This window comes from Mustelus asterias, chromosome 30, assembly GCF_964213995.1.
Source record: "Mustelus asterias chromosome 30, sMusAst1.hap1.1, whole genome shotgun sequence".
In the NCBI taxonomy this organism is placed as follows: Eukaryota; Metazoa; Chordata; class Chondrichthyes; order Carcharhiniformes; family Triakidae; genus Mustelus; species Mustelus asterias.
Window position 1 is genome coordinate 11786707 of NC_135830.1, and position 14170 is coordinate 11800876.

Here is a 14170-nt window from a genome sequence, read left to right on the forward strand (position 1 = left end):
TCATTAATAAGTGTGTAGAAGGCAATGTGCCAACGAAGCAAATCGTGTGTTTCCAACCGGAAACAATGGATGAACAGGGATATCCACTGCTTGCTGAAGTCCAGGTCTGAGGCATTCAAGTCAAGCGACAGTGACCTATACAAGAAAGCCAGATACGATCTAAAGAGATACATCAAAGATGCCAAAGGACAGTACCGGACCAAGCTAGAGTCCTAGGATAGCCACACGGAGCCCCGCTTGTCTGCAAGACATAACAGGCTATAAGATGAAGGCATGTTCAATCGCCGGCTCCAACGCACCTCTCCCTGATGATCTCAATACATTCTATGCCGGTTTTGAGCAAGAGGTCAGCCAGCACATGGCCTCTACCCTGGAAGCACAGGATGAACCTACATCTGGGGTCACCATTGCAGATGTCAGAGCAGCTTTCTTGAAGGTCAACCCACTGAAAGCGACTGGCTCAGATGGGGTACCCGGACGAGCATTCAGAACCTGCGAGGATCAGCTGGCGGGGGTATTCACAGACATCTTCAACCTCTCTTTACAACAATCTGAGATCCCTATCTACTTCAATAAGACGACCATCATCCCGGTACCGAAGAAAAACCAAGCAGTGTGCTTTAATGACTATCAGCCAGTGGCTCTGACAAATATCATCATGAAGTTCTTCGAAAGATTAGTCATGGCCTGAATCAATTCCAGCCTCCCGCACGACCTGGATCTACCACAATTTGCCTACCACCGCAACAGATCCACAGCAGACGCCGTTTTCCTGGCCCTGCACTCAACCTTAGAACACCTAGATAATAAGGACACCTTGTCAGATTCCTATTTATTGACTACAGCTCAGCCTTCAACACTATTATTCCCACGAAACTCATCTCCAAACTCCGTGGCCTGTGCCTCGGCACCTCCCTCTGCGACTGGATCCTGAACTTCCTCACTCATAGTCCTCAATCAGTAAGTTAAGGCAACAACACCTCCTCCACGATAATCCTCAACCCCCGTGCCCCACAAGACTGTGTTCTCAGCCCCCTACTATAATCCTTATACACCTATGACTGTGTGGCCAAATTCCGCTCCATGTCGATTTTCAATTTTGCTGATGACACCACCTAGTGGGTCGGATCTCAAACAATGACGAGTACAGGAATCTGCTGAACTGGTGCGGCAAAAATAATCTCTCCCTCACTGTCAACAAAACGAAGGAGATTGCCATCAACATCAGGAAGCGTAAAGGAGAACATGCCCCTGTCTACATCAATGGGGCCGAAGTAGAAAGGGTCGGGAGTTTCAAGTTTTTAGGTCTCCAGATCACAAACAATCTGTCCTGGTAACCGCCCCCCCCCCCGCCCCCCAATGGACGGAACTGTAGTTGAGAAAGCCCACCAACTTTCTCAGAAGACGAATGAAATTTGGCATGTCAGCTACGACTCTCACCAATTTTTACAGATGCACCATAGAAAGCATTATTTCTGGTTGTATCACAGCTTGGTATGGCTCCTGCTCTCCCCAAGATTGCAAGGAACTGCAAAAGTTTGTAAATGTTGCCCAATCCATCACGCAAACCAGCCTCCCATCCATTGACTCTGTCTACACTTCCCACTGCCCCGGCAAGGCAACCAGCATAATTAAGGACCCCATGCACCTCGGACATTCTCTCTTCCACCTTCTTCCTTCAGGAGATAGATACAAAAGTGTGAGGTCACGTACCAACCGACTCAAAAACAGCTTCTTCCCTGCTGCTCTCAGATTGTTGAATGGACTTACCTTGCATTAAGTTGATATTTGTCTACACCATAGCCATGACTCCAACACTACATTTTGTACTCTCTCGTTTCCTTCTCTATGAACGATATGTTTTGTCTGTATAGCACGCAAGAAGCAATACTTTTCACTGTATGTTAATACAGGGGACAATAATAAATCAAATCAAATCAAATCAAAACCTCAGAGGAAGGATTAAACCGAAGAGGGGATTGATTTAATGTTATATATAAGGGAAGAAATAGTGACGTCAGGACAAACTTTTGGCGCATGCAAATTTGCTGCATGAGAATGAGGTTGTGACAGTATTCGTAGCGACATTCAACAGGGCATTGACTTATCATCTGAATAGGAAACGTGTGTGGTGACAGGGAAACGAAGGGGGAAACTGGAGAAACTGAACTGATGTTGCCGAGCAAACGTCTATGCTGCGACAATTCGAATATTCCATGCACTGAAAGATTAGAAACTTGAACAGAAAGCACAGATGATATAGCAATAATTGGAATTAAAACATAGAGAAACATTTATTATATCGTATATCGGCACAACATGGATGATATCATACCTGTCTATCATGATGAGCATTTTTCACAGTTTAGCCCACTTAATTTAACTGTTCAATAATCTTTCGAATTTTATTTTTCCATCTAGACTGATTAGGATGTAACTTAAGTTTATCGGGACATTTTGATGTGTGACCTTTTACATCGCATCTTCTCAGCCAATTATAGTTCGGATTAATCATTGAAGTGCCAACAGAATCCTAGCAAGAAATGACCAGTCGTATCCTGTGAGTTCGAATGGTTTCTCTTATCTTTGTATTCTGTTATGTAGCTTAGCCAATTTCACAGAATGGGACAATTATTACAGCTCAGCACGATGCCATTTGAGCAATTGTGATTGCATCGTTTCTCTGAATGCACGTCTCACCGAAGGTCATCCACCGTCCTATCCTCCTAACATTCCACGTTCATCCATCCAGATAAATATGCAGTTAATTTCTGAATTGTTCAAAAGGATCTCTCTCAACCACAATATCATGCAGTGTATCACAAACACTAGCCACTCGCAGCGTACAACCCATTTCCTTAAATGAATTTTGCTGATTTCATGAATTACTTTCATACTGTTCCCTTTAGTGTACGATGTTTTCACTGGTGGAAACAGCCTCTCCACATCCAGTAAGTCCAGAACTCTTCTAACATTGATATTTAGTCCCAAACATTTACATGCTTTTACGTCTATTCCAGGATCTTCACCGTGAAGTAACGTGGCCCTGTGGAGTATCTAATCAAATGTTTTGTGAACTCTGTTACAAAAAACACCGATAGATATTAAGAGCACATTACTGCGGCTGCTGGAATCTGAAATCAGAAAGAGAAAATGCTGGAAAATTTCAGCAGGTCTGGCAGCATCTGTAGGAGAGTAAAGAGCTGAAGTTTCGAGTTCAGAAGGCCCTTTGTCAAACTTCTTTGTCAAAGCAAATTCTACACCGGTAGATATTCCTATGTCCAGTACTTTGATCACTGCTTTATTAAGTCAAATCTGGTTCGTCTCGGATTTAGAAAACCATATCCTGAGTTATTTCACCACTTCTGCCCCTTGCCTTGCGCATCCCGACCAGAAAAATCTGTTTGTTGCCCACATATCTTTGAACCCCTTTACTAATTTTAATCAAAGCGGCTAACTAGTTATTTAATCTTATATACGGAATGTACAACATATGAGATTTATGAAACCGTTCCTGAGAATTTACTCTCGAAGAATTGGTATCGTTATAGCAAATCTACATTGCACCATTTTTGAATGAAAAGTCTATCCTTCGTGAGGTGACATGGAAGAAAATGAGTATATTGCTCCTGGTATTCAAACGTCGGATAACTTCAACCCTTTTGTTTCATGGTATCCTTGAGACGCATTCAATTTGACAACGAATAACTTATTTTGAAGCATTACCTGGGACTGCAATGACAGCAAGTGTAGTGTAGTAAATAGCATATGGTAGTCCAGTAGGTGGAGCATGCATCTTCTGTGAGGGGCGGCGATGTCTTTCTGAGAATGATTTGTGCTCTGCTCGACTTTCAAAGAACATTCTATTATACCTCATGTTATCCCCCGTAGACGCAATTAGGTCATATTACCAATAATGTTGCTTGCACTCACTGAACAAACACCGTTAATTAAACAATTAGAATGGCGGATTGTAGCCTATGAGCAAGCACTTTGATATGGTCTGTTTTTAGCTTCGTTGTTAATATCATAGATTGAACACAATTACAAATGTGCGATTTTAAATTAAAATGTATATCTTTTAACAAAGGTGACCTGCTGACCTTCCCGCTTAAATGGACCTTCAATTCAACAATAACAATTTTTGTTGCTAACCTATATCCTAATTAGGACAGTAACAATTCCATCGATATCAATGTTCTGGAATTGAATAGCGGTATAAAAACAAAAGGAGGCCTATCGACATGAAACTTGTACAAATGACATGAAAATCAAAGGAACCTCAAACTAGTCGATCCTTCTATAACTATGACCGCAGGCTCCAGAACGTAGAGTCATAATATCATGCAGTGCAGAAGAGACCCTTCGGCACATCGATTCCGCACCAACAAAAATACACTAAATGTAAACTAATCCCCCTTTACAGCATTTGGCCCATAGTCTTGAATGCTGTGGCATTTCATGTGCTCGTCAAAAAAAACTTTGTTGGATTCCCACCTCTACAATCCTCCCAGGCAGTGCATTCCAGACTTCTAACTCTCTCTGTGAAAAATGTTTCCTTAAAAGCCCTCTAAACCTCCTGCTCCTCACCTGAAAATTATGCCCCTTTGCTACTCATCCTTCAACGATGTCCTCCCCATCCTGTCCATAAACCTCTTAACCTTATCCAATCCAATCAGGTACCCTTTCTTTCTCCTCTGTTCTAAATATATTAATCCTATCCAGCCTCTCTCCATATCTAAAACTATTCATCTCAGGCGCCATCCTTGCGAATATTCTCTTCAGCCTCGCCAATGAAATCACATGCTTCCTATAATTGGGCGACAAGAACTGCACCCAGTACTTCCAGCTTTTGCCTATCCAAAGTTTCATACAATTCCAACATAAACTCCCTGCCCACGAGGGATAGTGAAGTTCTGTATGCCTTCTTAACTATCATATTACTCTGTTCTGCCGCTTTCAAGGATCAGTGGACAAACATCCTAAGATAATTCTGCTCCTCTGAACTTCATTTTGTCCTTCCATCCATTGCATTCTCCCTTGTCATTTTACTCCTTCCTAAGTGTGTCATTCAACACTTCACAGGGCTATGCCCCTGATCGGCCGCATCTGAGCAACTCACAGAAAGATAGGAACATAGGAATTATGCGCAAATGTCGGTAAATTCAGCCCTGCTATCATGCTCCCCCATGCAATCAGATCATTGTTGATCGATTCTTGGTCTCAAATGCATCACCCCAAATGCTCCCAATATCCCTCTTTCTCTTTTGATACTGGAAATTTATCTGTCTCACTCTCGAAACCATTCAACGATTCAGACTCCACCGTGCTGTGGGACAACGAGTTCCACACATCCATCACCGTTTGCGAGAAGTAGTTCCTCCTGAGCTCAGATTTTAATCTACAACCTCTCAACCTATATATGTGACCTCTTTTTCTGGATTGCCGCAGAAGAGAAAGCAATTGCTCTACATTTACCTCATCAATCCATTTTACAATTTGATATATCCCCAACAGAATCTGTCATCTCTATCTTCCTGCAATCTAGAAAATGTTCGCTAATAGCCACACCAGCATTTTTTTCTGTCACTCTTAAACTTACTTATCATCCGCCCACCTTCTCATCTATATCGTTTCGGAAAAATAGTCTATTTTTGGCATGAGGGAGCCATATACATCAGATCATAAGAAATAGGAGCAGGAGTAGGCCATCTAGCGCCTCGAGCCTGCCCCGCCATTCAATAAGATCATGACTGATCTGAAGTGAATCAGTTCCACTTACCCGCCTGATCCCCATAACCCTTAATTCACTTACCGATCAGAAATCCATCTATCCGTAACGTAAAAATATTCAACGAGGTACCCCCGCCACTTCAGTGGGCAGAGAATTCCAGAGATTCACCACTCTCTGAGAGAAGAAGTTCCTCCCCAACTCTATCCGAAACTGAACCCCCTTTATTTTGAGGCTGTGCCCTCTAGTTCTGGTTTCCTTTCTAAGTGGAAAGAATCTCACCACTTCAATAGTGAAGTGTACCTGTTCCATTCGGTATCTACCCACTCTGGCTTTTTCTTTCTTTCTGTCGATAGATCTGCCTCAGTCCTTCCCTCTCTCAGTCTAACTATCCATTTCCCTCTTTTGTTTTTGTTCCTCCTATTCTCTCCCTGTCTGGGTGGAATCAAGTTTAATTGAATTGATTCCTGAAATGAGGCGGTTGTTGAGCTGGGGTTGATTTTAATGGCGGAGGAGACTCAATGGGACATGTGATCTAATGCATCTCCAATGATTCTGTTCACTGCCAATACTAGTTCCGACAGCAATGACTTCTGTTGGTGTCGTTGATAGGAAGTTTAAGGCATTAAATTTAGGATAGCGACATTTGTGGAGGACTGTGATCAAATTCTCCCAATGTCAGATTTTTATTTAAATTACTTTAAACGTTACGAACTTTGATCAAACATGTGATTATTAAAATTGAATGCAGTAGAATGTGTCATCATTCATTTTGATTAGAGAAACCAGCAGAGAGAATGTAAAGTGAGCAACTGACGGGCTTGTGGAACGAGTTTAGTTGCTCCACAAGTAAACCGGATCTGCTTCAAATCATGCATCGCAAAGTTTCTGTAGTGCAGTCGTTACCATGTTTGCCTCACATGCGTACAGGTCCCCGGGTCAAGACCGAGCAAAAACATTTCGAAATGGGTTAATTTCAAATGATTCAGATTTATTCTTGCTTTTCACGAAACATTGATTGAACGGTTGAGGTTTTGTGGCATTTAAAATGGGAATCACTCAGTAAAGAGATTAAAAGCGAAGGTCTGTGATAGAGAGCATAACAGGATGGGTTAACTGACACAAGGAATGATGGACAAGGGCAACATTGGGTGGTTCCCAATATTTTTATACTTTGCTGCTTTTATGGGTGAACTCCAGCTCTCCATTCCTCCGGCAATTTCACCGCTCAAACTGAGACTTTCTCCATCCCGCTTTGTTAATCCCACAGTTACTTCTTTCTGAATGAAAACTGCTTGCAATCAGTCGAAGTCAAATAGTTTTGTGCTTCATTCAGCGAGAAGTTTTCTTATCATTTAGCCCGATATTTTTATCCAGAAATGAGTGAAATTTGTGCCAATGCAAACGGTTAATTCTGACCCATTATCAACCAGATTTTACCTAGTGCCACCATCTCCATCGTCAGCGCTTTCCATCCTATCTCTGTCCTTCACTATCTGTGTTTCTTTTTGACCTTTTGTCCATGTGACATTTCCAACTCGGAAGCAAAACTACAAACCTCACTCCAACGTTTCTGGCAGAGCTGCTTTGGACCAGGAAGTATTACAGTTTGTTTATCAAAAACATTAAGTCTTAGTGCATCGAAGCCAGCCTGTGACCCCGAAAGCACCGAACACTAGCCACGAGACCAGCAGGATGTAATTTTCCTGATTCTCGCAGTCACGGATTACAGGAATGTGCATAGTGCCAATTAAACACAGTCACCCACTCCTTCCAGTCTGTTAAGATATGAAATTGTTCATATTTTCACACTAGCTTCCAGTATGACCAAAGCAGAGCTGTGACAAGCTGATGTTGTTCAGAATTTTTACCACACTCAGGTTTATAACACTTCGATGCCAACATTCCTCGAACGTGGTGAGCTACAGTGAAATTTAATGCAGTTGAAGATAGCATATTGAAGATAGCTTACTCATTTTTTTCAGGAGGAACCAGCAAGGGTAAAGTAAATATGAATTGCTGTGGGTTTTTGATGGGATTGTGCATTGGGGTTGATATTTCACTCTGCTGTTCAAATTGGCACAGGTAGTGAACGACCATTTTCAGCCTGTAGCCGTGTGTTGCGGTCCGTGGTGTAATGGTGAGTACTCTGGACCCTGAATCCAGCAATCCGAGTTCAAAACTCGGCTTTAATTTGCAAATGCTGATGGTTGATTTGCTGAAGGGCATTTTGTTTAAATTTCTCACAAAGTACGAATCGAGAGGACAATTTGTCAGCCAGTTCAACTGCTATTACAATGCACATTGCTGAGCTTCTGGTGCCAGGTGCCTGCAACATCAGTGTTTTTCATCTTTTCGCTGCTCTTTAACTCCTCTGTTGAAAAAAAGAAACAGTTGGTGTCACACAATAACAATTCGACTGGAGTCTGGCAATTATTGAGCAAGTGTGTACGTGCGTGTGTGTGTGTGTGTCTGTGTGCCTGTGTGTCTTTGTCTATGTGTGTGTGTGAGAGAGAGAAAGAGGGCGTTGGTGTGTGTGTGTGTGTGTTTTGGGATAAAAGTCTTCCATCAGAGTGCTGTTGATTCAATGGGTGGCGGTTCACACTCTGGCCTCTCGCCTCCTAACTTTTGTTTAAATTGGGACAGGTAACAGAGTGAACTACACCTCCAGGTGGACACAAAGCCCACTGTCGCTTCCCCGACTCTCAGCGCTTTGTATTCTTGAGCAATCGTTCTCTGGGGCTGATGCAATGACGCCAAGAGAGTCATTCTCTGCAACAACTGCAACTTGCACATTGCTGAGTCTCTGGCGAAAGATGCCTGCATCAGCAATGTTTTTTTTCATCTTTCGCTGCTCTTTAAATCATCTGTTGAAAGAAAGGAGCAGTTGGTATCACACAACAACAACAATTCGACTGGAGATTGGCAATTATTGAGCAAGTGTGTGTGTGTGTGTTTTGGGAGAAAGGCCGAGTGTTATAGGTCAGAGTGCTATCATTTCCATGTCGTAACGCTTCGCAGTTTGGACTCTCGCCGTCCCACCTCTTGTTTAAATTGGGACAGATGAGTGAGTGAATGGTACAAGTAGGTGGATCCCCAACAAAATATATACTGAATTCGTAACATCATTTGAAATGATTAATCCTCTTTATGTTTCATTTCATGTCAAACAGGGTGACACATCCTTGTATCTTATTATTTAAAACCTCAGCCCTTTGACGATGCAAACAGGTCAAGTTCAGTCAAAGAAAACTACTCCACATTGAACGAGAAAAAAAGACACTAAAGGTACTGCAAACCCCACCTCAAAACAGAAAATATTGGAAACAGCAGGTCAAACAGCGTCTGTGGTGAGGGAAACAGAATGAATGGTTCGGGTCGCTGACGTTTTATCCAAACTGGAAGAAGTTAGATGTTTAATGGTTTACGAGCAAATACAGAGTGAGGGAAAATAGAGGGCGAGAACCCTATTTATGATCTTGTGATAGGATGTAAGGCTGGAGTGATTGAATGACAATGAGGATGATTATTGTTCCCACTGACATAATCTTCCAGATCTTGCTTTAAACCTTGCGCAAAATGAGAAGAAATTTGCTCTCTGAATTAAGGACTAAACTCTTCGACTGCCCGGGAAGCAGGGATAGCTTTAATTCAGAAAGCAGTGACGGTGAGATTAGTGGGGCGGCACGGTGGGACGGTGGTTTGCACTGCTGCCTCACAGGGACAGGGACCCGAGTTAGATTCCCTGTTTGGGTCACTATCTGTGTGAAGTATGCACGTTCTTCCCGTGGCTGCATGGGTTTTCTCCCACAGTCGGAAAGATGTGCTGGTTAGGTGCACTGACCCGAGTGGGCGCTGGAGTGTGGCGGGTCGGTGAATTTCATCATAAATTGCAAAGTTAGCCTTACTTGTGACTAACAAAGCAAAGCGGGATAGAGAAAGACTCCGTTTGAACGGTGACACTGCCAAGACTTCACCAACGAAAGCAGCAAACACAGCGTGGGGCTCGAACCCACGACCCTGAGATTGAGAGTTTCATACTCCACCAACTGACCGCGAGGGACACATATCAGAACTGGCACTTAATATTCTAAAATGCGTGGAGACAAATATGGCTTTGCCATCTGGTGTCTCAGCTTGTTCTGATTACAATGTTTACAATTAATCAACCTACAGAATGCTTGAGGTAAGAAGGCACTCCTCTCTATCATCAATAACTTCATTTACATCTTCCACTTCTTAGCTTCACCTCCTTTCAAACATTGCAAACTCCTCCTACATCTTTCACCTGAACATTTTTGATCTAAATACTCAAAACAGGTGGGGGAAACAGCGTCACAGTATGTCCGAAGTCAAACTGTCACCCCATTTTCAGACGTTTCAATCTGGTTAAGTGAATGTCCGCAAGGATTGTCACCTTTTGAAAATGCCTGGATTCTCTGTGAGTGTGTTGTGCTCACAGCAGCATTGCCGTGTGCGCTCAGGTTCTCAAATCATGTCCCATGTGAGCCAATTCCGCCATGTCACGGGAATGAAACTAACAAAATCCACGTCTTACCCATTACAAAACAAGGGCGTGTTCAAGATTTGAACCCGGGACCTCTTGAAAGCTTTTGGACTTTAAACACCCAAAGTGAGAACACCCCTAGACCAACAAGCTATCGGTACAAAAGCGCGTCAACTAAATATATATTTTATTGCCATCCAAAAGCGGATCAGACATCTGCACTGAAATGTGGCAACGTTGGAAAAACTCAGGAAGTCAGACAGCGTCTGTCCATAGGGAAACAAAGATAAATATTCACCTCCAAGACCTTTCATTAACATTGGGAATGTTTAGAGATGTTGGGAGTTCAAAACAAATGAAATCCAGCAGGGAGGAAACATAACAACATCTGGTAGGGTGGAAGCCTGGAGAAAATGAATGAGGGAAACAGAGAATCACAGAATGATTATACCACAGGGTGAGACGATTACAAAGTTACTTGCACGACCGACGTGCGTTGTGGGTGAAGGGGAACCAGAGGACGTACTGTGCATATATTTCAACAGAACCACAGTGATGAGGTTGGTGGGCTTGAAAGTTGATCGTTACGCGAAGAAACATAGAAACGTAGGAATTGGGAGCAGGTGTCGGCAAATTCAGCCCTTTGGTCCTGTTCCGCCATTCAATCAGATCATGGTTGACCTCTCTTTGATCTGAAATCTACCTCCCCACCTGTTCTCTATACCCCTTTGATGCGTTTTTCTCTATCAGAAATATTTCTATCCCTTCTTGAAATCATTCAATGATTCAGACTCCACCGCGCTATGGGACAGCGAGTTCCATCAATGCACCACCCTTTGCGAGAAGTAGTTCTTCCTCATCTCAGTTTTAAATCCACGGGCTCTCAAACTATACACGTTCTTGTTCTTGATTGTCCCATAAGAAGAAGCTTTTGGTCTACCTTTTCTTTATCAATCCATTTAGAATTTTATATACCTCTATCAGATCCCCTCCCCATCCTTCTAAACTTTAGCATTTTGTGGGACCATTTCACCTCACTGTCAATTCCATGACCCAGCGAATTCAACCCGTGTTGTCATTGGCTTAAGGAAGCAATTATGTTCCATCCAAACAGGACATTTTGAAGGAGAAACGTGTCACAAGTGAAAAAGAACTGAGATGAAAATAATGAGCAAAGGGACATGTGTGAAGTCAGTTTGAAAAACACAGTTCACCGGTTTCAGTCGTCCAGTGGCTTGTGTTCATCACTCTCCCTGTGATGTCTGGTTTCAATTCCCGCTTTGGAAAAGAAGACTATTTGCTCTCAGCAAACCATTAATAATGATCTGATTTACTCTCTGATCGAAAGCAGATCTACTAGAATCAGCCGAGTGAGGTTTGCAAGTTTACATCAGAGCTGGAAGTTTCACATGTGCAACAGTTCAAGAACAAACACAGAAAGAGAAGGACAGTGATAGGGTGTATAGTACGAACGATTGAGAAGTTGTTGCAAGGTAAAATCTGTTTTGGTAATTAGTCAGATTTTACCGTTTACATTGACACTGAATTATGAAACTTTTTCCCGCACTCTTCATTGAAAAGCATTTGGAAATATTTCTGTCCGGTTTCGAACCGTTGGAAACGAAAGTGATAATTGCACTGGAGTGTTTGTTATATGTTGTCATTGGCTGAACACATCACTGGTGTTGAAACAGAAGGCGCCATTTTGCAGGAGAAAGCTGTTTGTGGCGAAAGTGGCGTGAAAATTAAAGTAACAAAAGCAGCGTGGATAATTTAAATTCTAAAACACGCTGCTGGTCTGGTGATTAGAGTTTGACTTTTTCGCTGCTGTTTAGATTACTGGTCTGGAATTGAAGATTTATTGCCACCATCCAAACTCTGAAAACAAATATGAGTTATTGCCTGGATGAACATATAAAACATAATATGATCCTTAAGTGCAAACTCTGTGCAAATTCAACAGGAGGTTCCGTTGTCATTTCTGGCAGGAAATTGGGAAGAGACGAGCTGATGGACAGTTTAAATGATGCCGGCCGTTCACTGCAGCTCATTGTGTTTCTGACATGAGGTGATTTCTGTTTGTTGCGCAGTTTAGGTTTACCTGAATCAGAGAAGGAGCAGGCTCATGCTTCCTGATGGCCTTTCCAAGTTTCATTGCTTTTATTGAATTTCAGTAACATTATCATTAAATAACATGACCGCGATATATTCCGAAGTGGTAGCGTGGCCGAGCGGTCTAAGGCGCTGGATAAAGGCTCCAGTTTCTGCGGAGGCGTGGGTTCGAATCCCACCGCTGCCAAAATAAATTTGCGTTTTGGTCTAACAGCTCAGATTGAGTGCAGGAGTGCGTGCAGTGTCGTTTTCGTCATGAGCAACGAGCAGGGACATGACCAACTTAAAACGTTGTTGGGGTAAAGCAGCGTGTGTTCAAGTGGCTCCTTTCGAGAGCACACATAGGCTGAATTTCTGACTGCCGAGTTGAACAACCTGATGAAGAAGCAGTTCTCCTGAAAGTTCGCAATTCCAAATAAGCCTGTTGGACTTTTACCTGGTGAGAATTCTTACTGTACCCACTCCAGTCCAACGCCGGCATCTTTGCATCATGATATAAATAACAGGATTACAAACAGTGAGACTGTATTCCCTGCCCAGGAATTAAGGTGATGGACTTGAATTTTCGAAGTGAAGTTCAAAACCTATCATGTACACGTCCCATCATTCCTCGTTCTAACCAGATATTTTCAGAATTAACCTGGCTCTTGTGATAACCACCGAACTACAGAAACACGGTGTGATGACCTCGGGGCAAGCAGATCCGGTTTACTGAAGAAACAACTAGACTGGCTCCAGAAGCCCATCTTTTGCCCACAGCAATTGATATTACATTGTCTCTGCTGATTTTTCCTGTCAAAATGAATAATGATACTTCCTACTGCATTAAAGTTTCGTAATAACATGTTCGAGAAAAAGTATTCATGACGTGTAAAGCAAATCAACTGAACACCTGAAATTTGCGGCATTTGATCACTTTCCCCCACAAATGCTGCTGCCTCGAATTCAATGCCTCAGAACACTCATCAACGCTTTTAACAGAGGTGATCCCTATCAGATCTGGTGCTGCAGGGAACGGAATTAGTGGAGTAGGGTTGGCTCACATGTCCCATGGAGTCTCCTCCGGAATTTAAGGAGAACATGACGAATCCCAGGAATCAACATCAATTTCCAAACGTATCCTGATGGCCCTTCATTCCCTTAGATTCCAAAAATATCTCCCCCTGAAACTCCAATATTCTCATTAACTGAGGATCTACAGACCTCTGGTGAAGGGTCACCCAGACTCGAATCGTTGGCTCTATTCTCTCTCCATAGATGCTGCCAGACCTGCTGAGATGTTCCAGCATTGTCTATTTTTGTTTCAGATTCCAGCATCCGCAGTATTTTGCTTTTACCGCCACCATTTACATTCCCTTTGATTTATTTTCCATCACAACTTTGTCAACTCTTCCCCACGGCTCCCACCCTCACACAACATATCCCACACTTAAAGTATCAATCTTGTCCTCTTTTCCTGTCTTCGGCTTTGATGACTGACCATACAGATTTGAAATGTTGGCTCTATTCTCTCTCCAGAGATGCCGTCATGCCTGTTGAGATTTTCGAGCATTTTAAGTTTTTCTTTTAAGTTCCAGAATCTGCAGTAATTGGCTGTTGACTGAAGCAGTCATTCGTGTTCGATCTAAACATGAGGTTGTTTTTTCCCGACAAACCTTTGTCGAGTATTTGAAAAACGCTGCAAGGTATCGGTCAGATTAAATTGCCAATTTGTATATTCCCTGGTGGTCTAGTGGTTAGTATTTGGCGCTTTCACCGCCGCGGCCCGGGTTCGATTCCCGGTCATGGAATGTAGATTTTATAGCTGCCGACCAGCACAT

At 42.7% G+C, this 14170-nt stretch overlaps 1 protein-coding gene and 2 non-coding genes across 3 annotated transcripts in view; 2 read left to right on the top strand and 1 right to left on the bottom strand.

Moving 5' to 3' along the window:
• Positions 1-14170, bottom strand: part of LOC144481043 (uncharacterized) — a 420433-nt gene that overhangs the window by 75388 nt on the left and 330875 nt on the right. The window lies entirely within an intron of this gene.
• trnal-aag (transfer RNA leucine (anticodon AAG)) lies at positions 12456-12537 on the top strand. Its single transcript has one exon. It is a non-coding gene; the product is annotated as a tRNA-Leu (tRNA).
• On the top strand, positions 14069-14140 carry trnae-uuc (transfer RNA glutamic acid (anticodon UUC)). Its single transcript has one exon. It is a non-coding gene; the product is annotated as a tRNA-Glu (tRNA).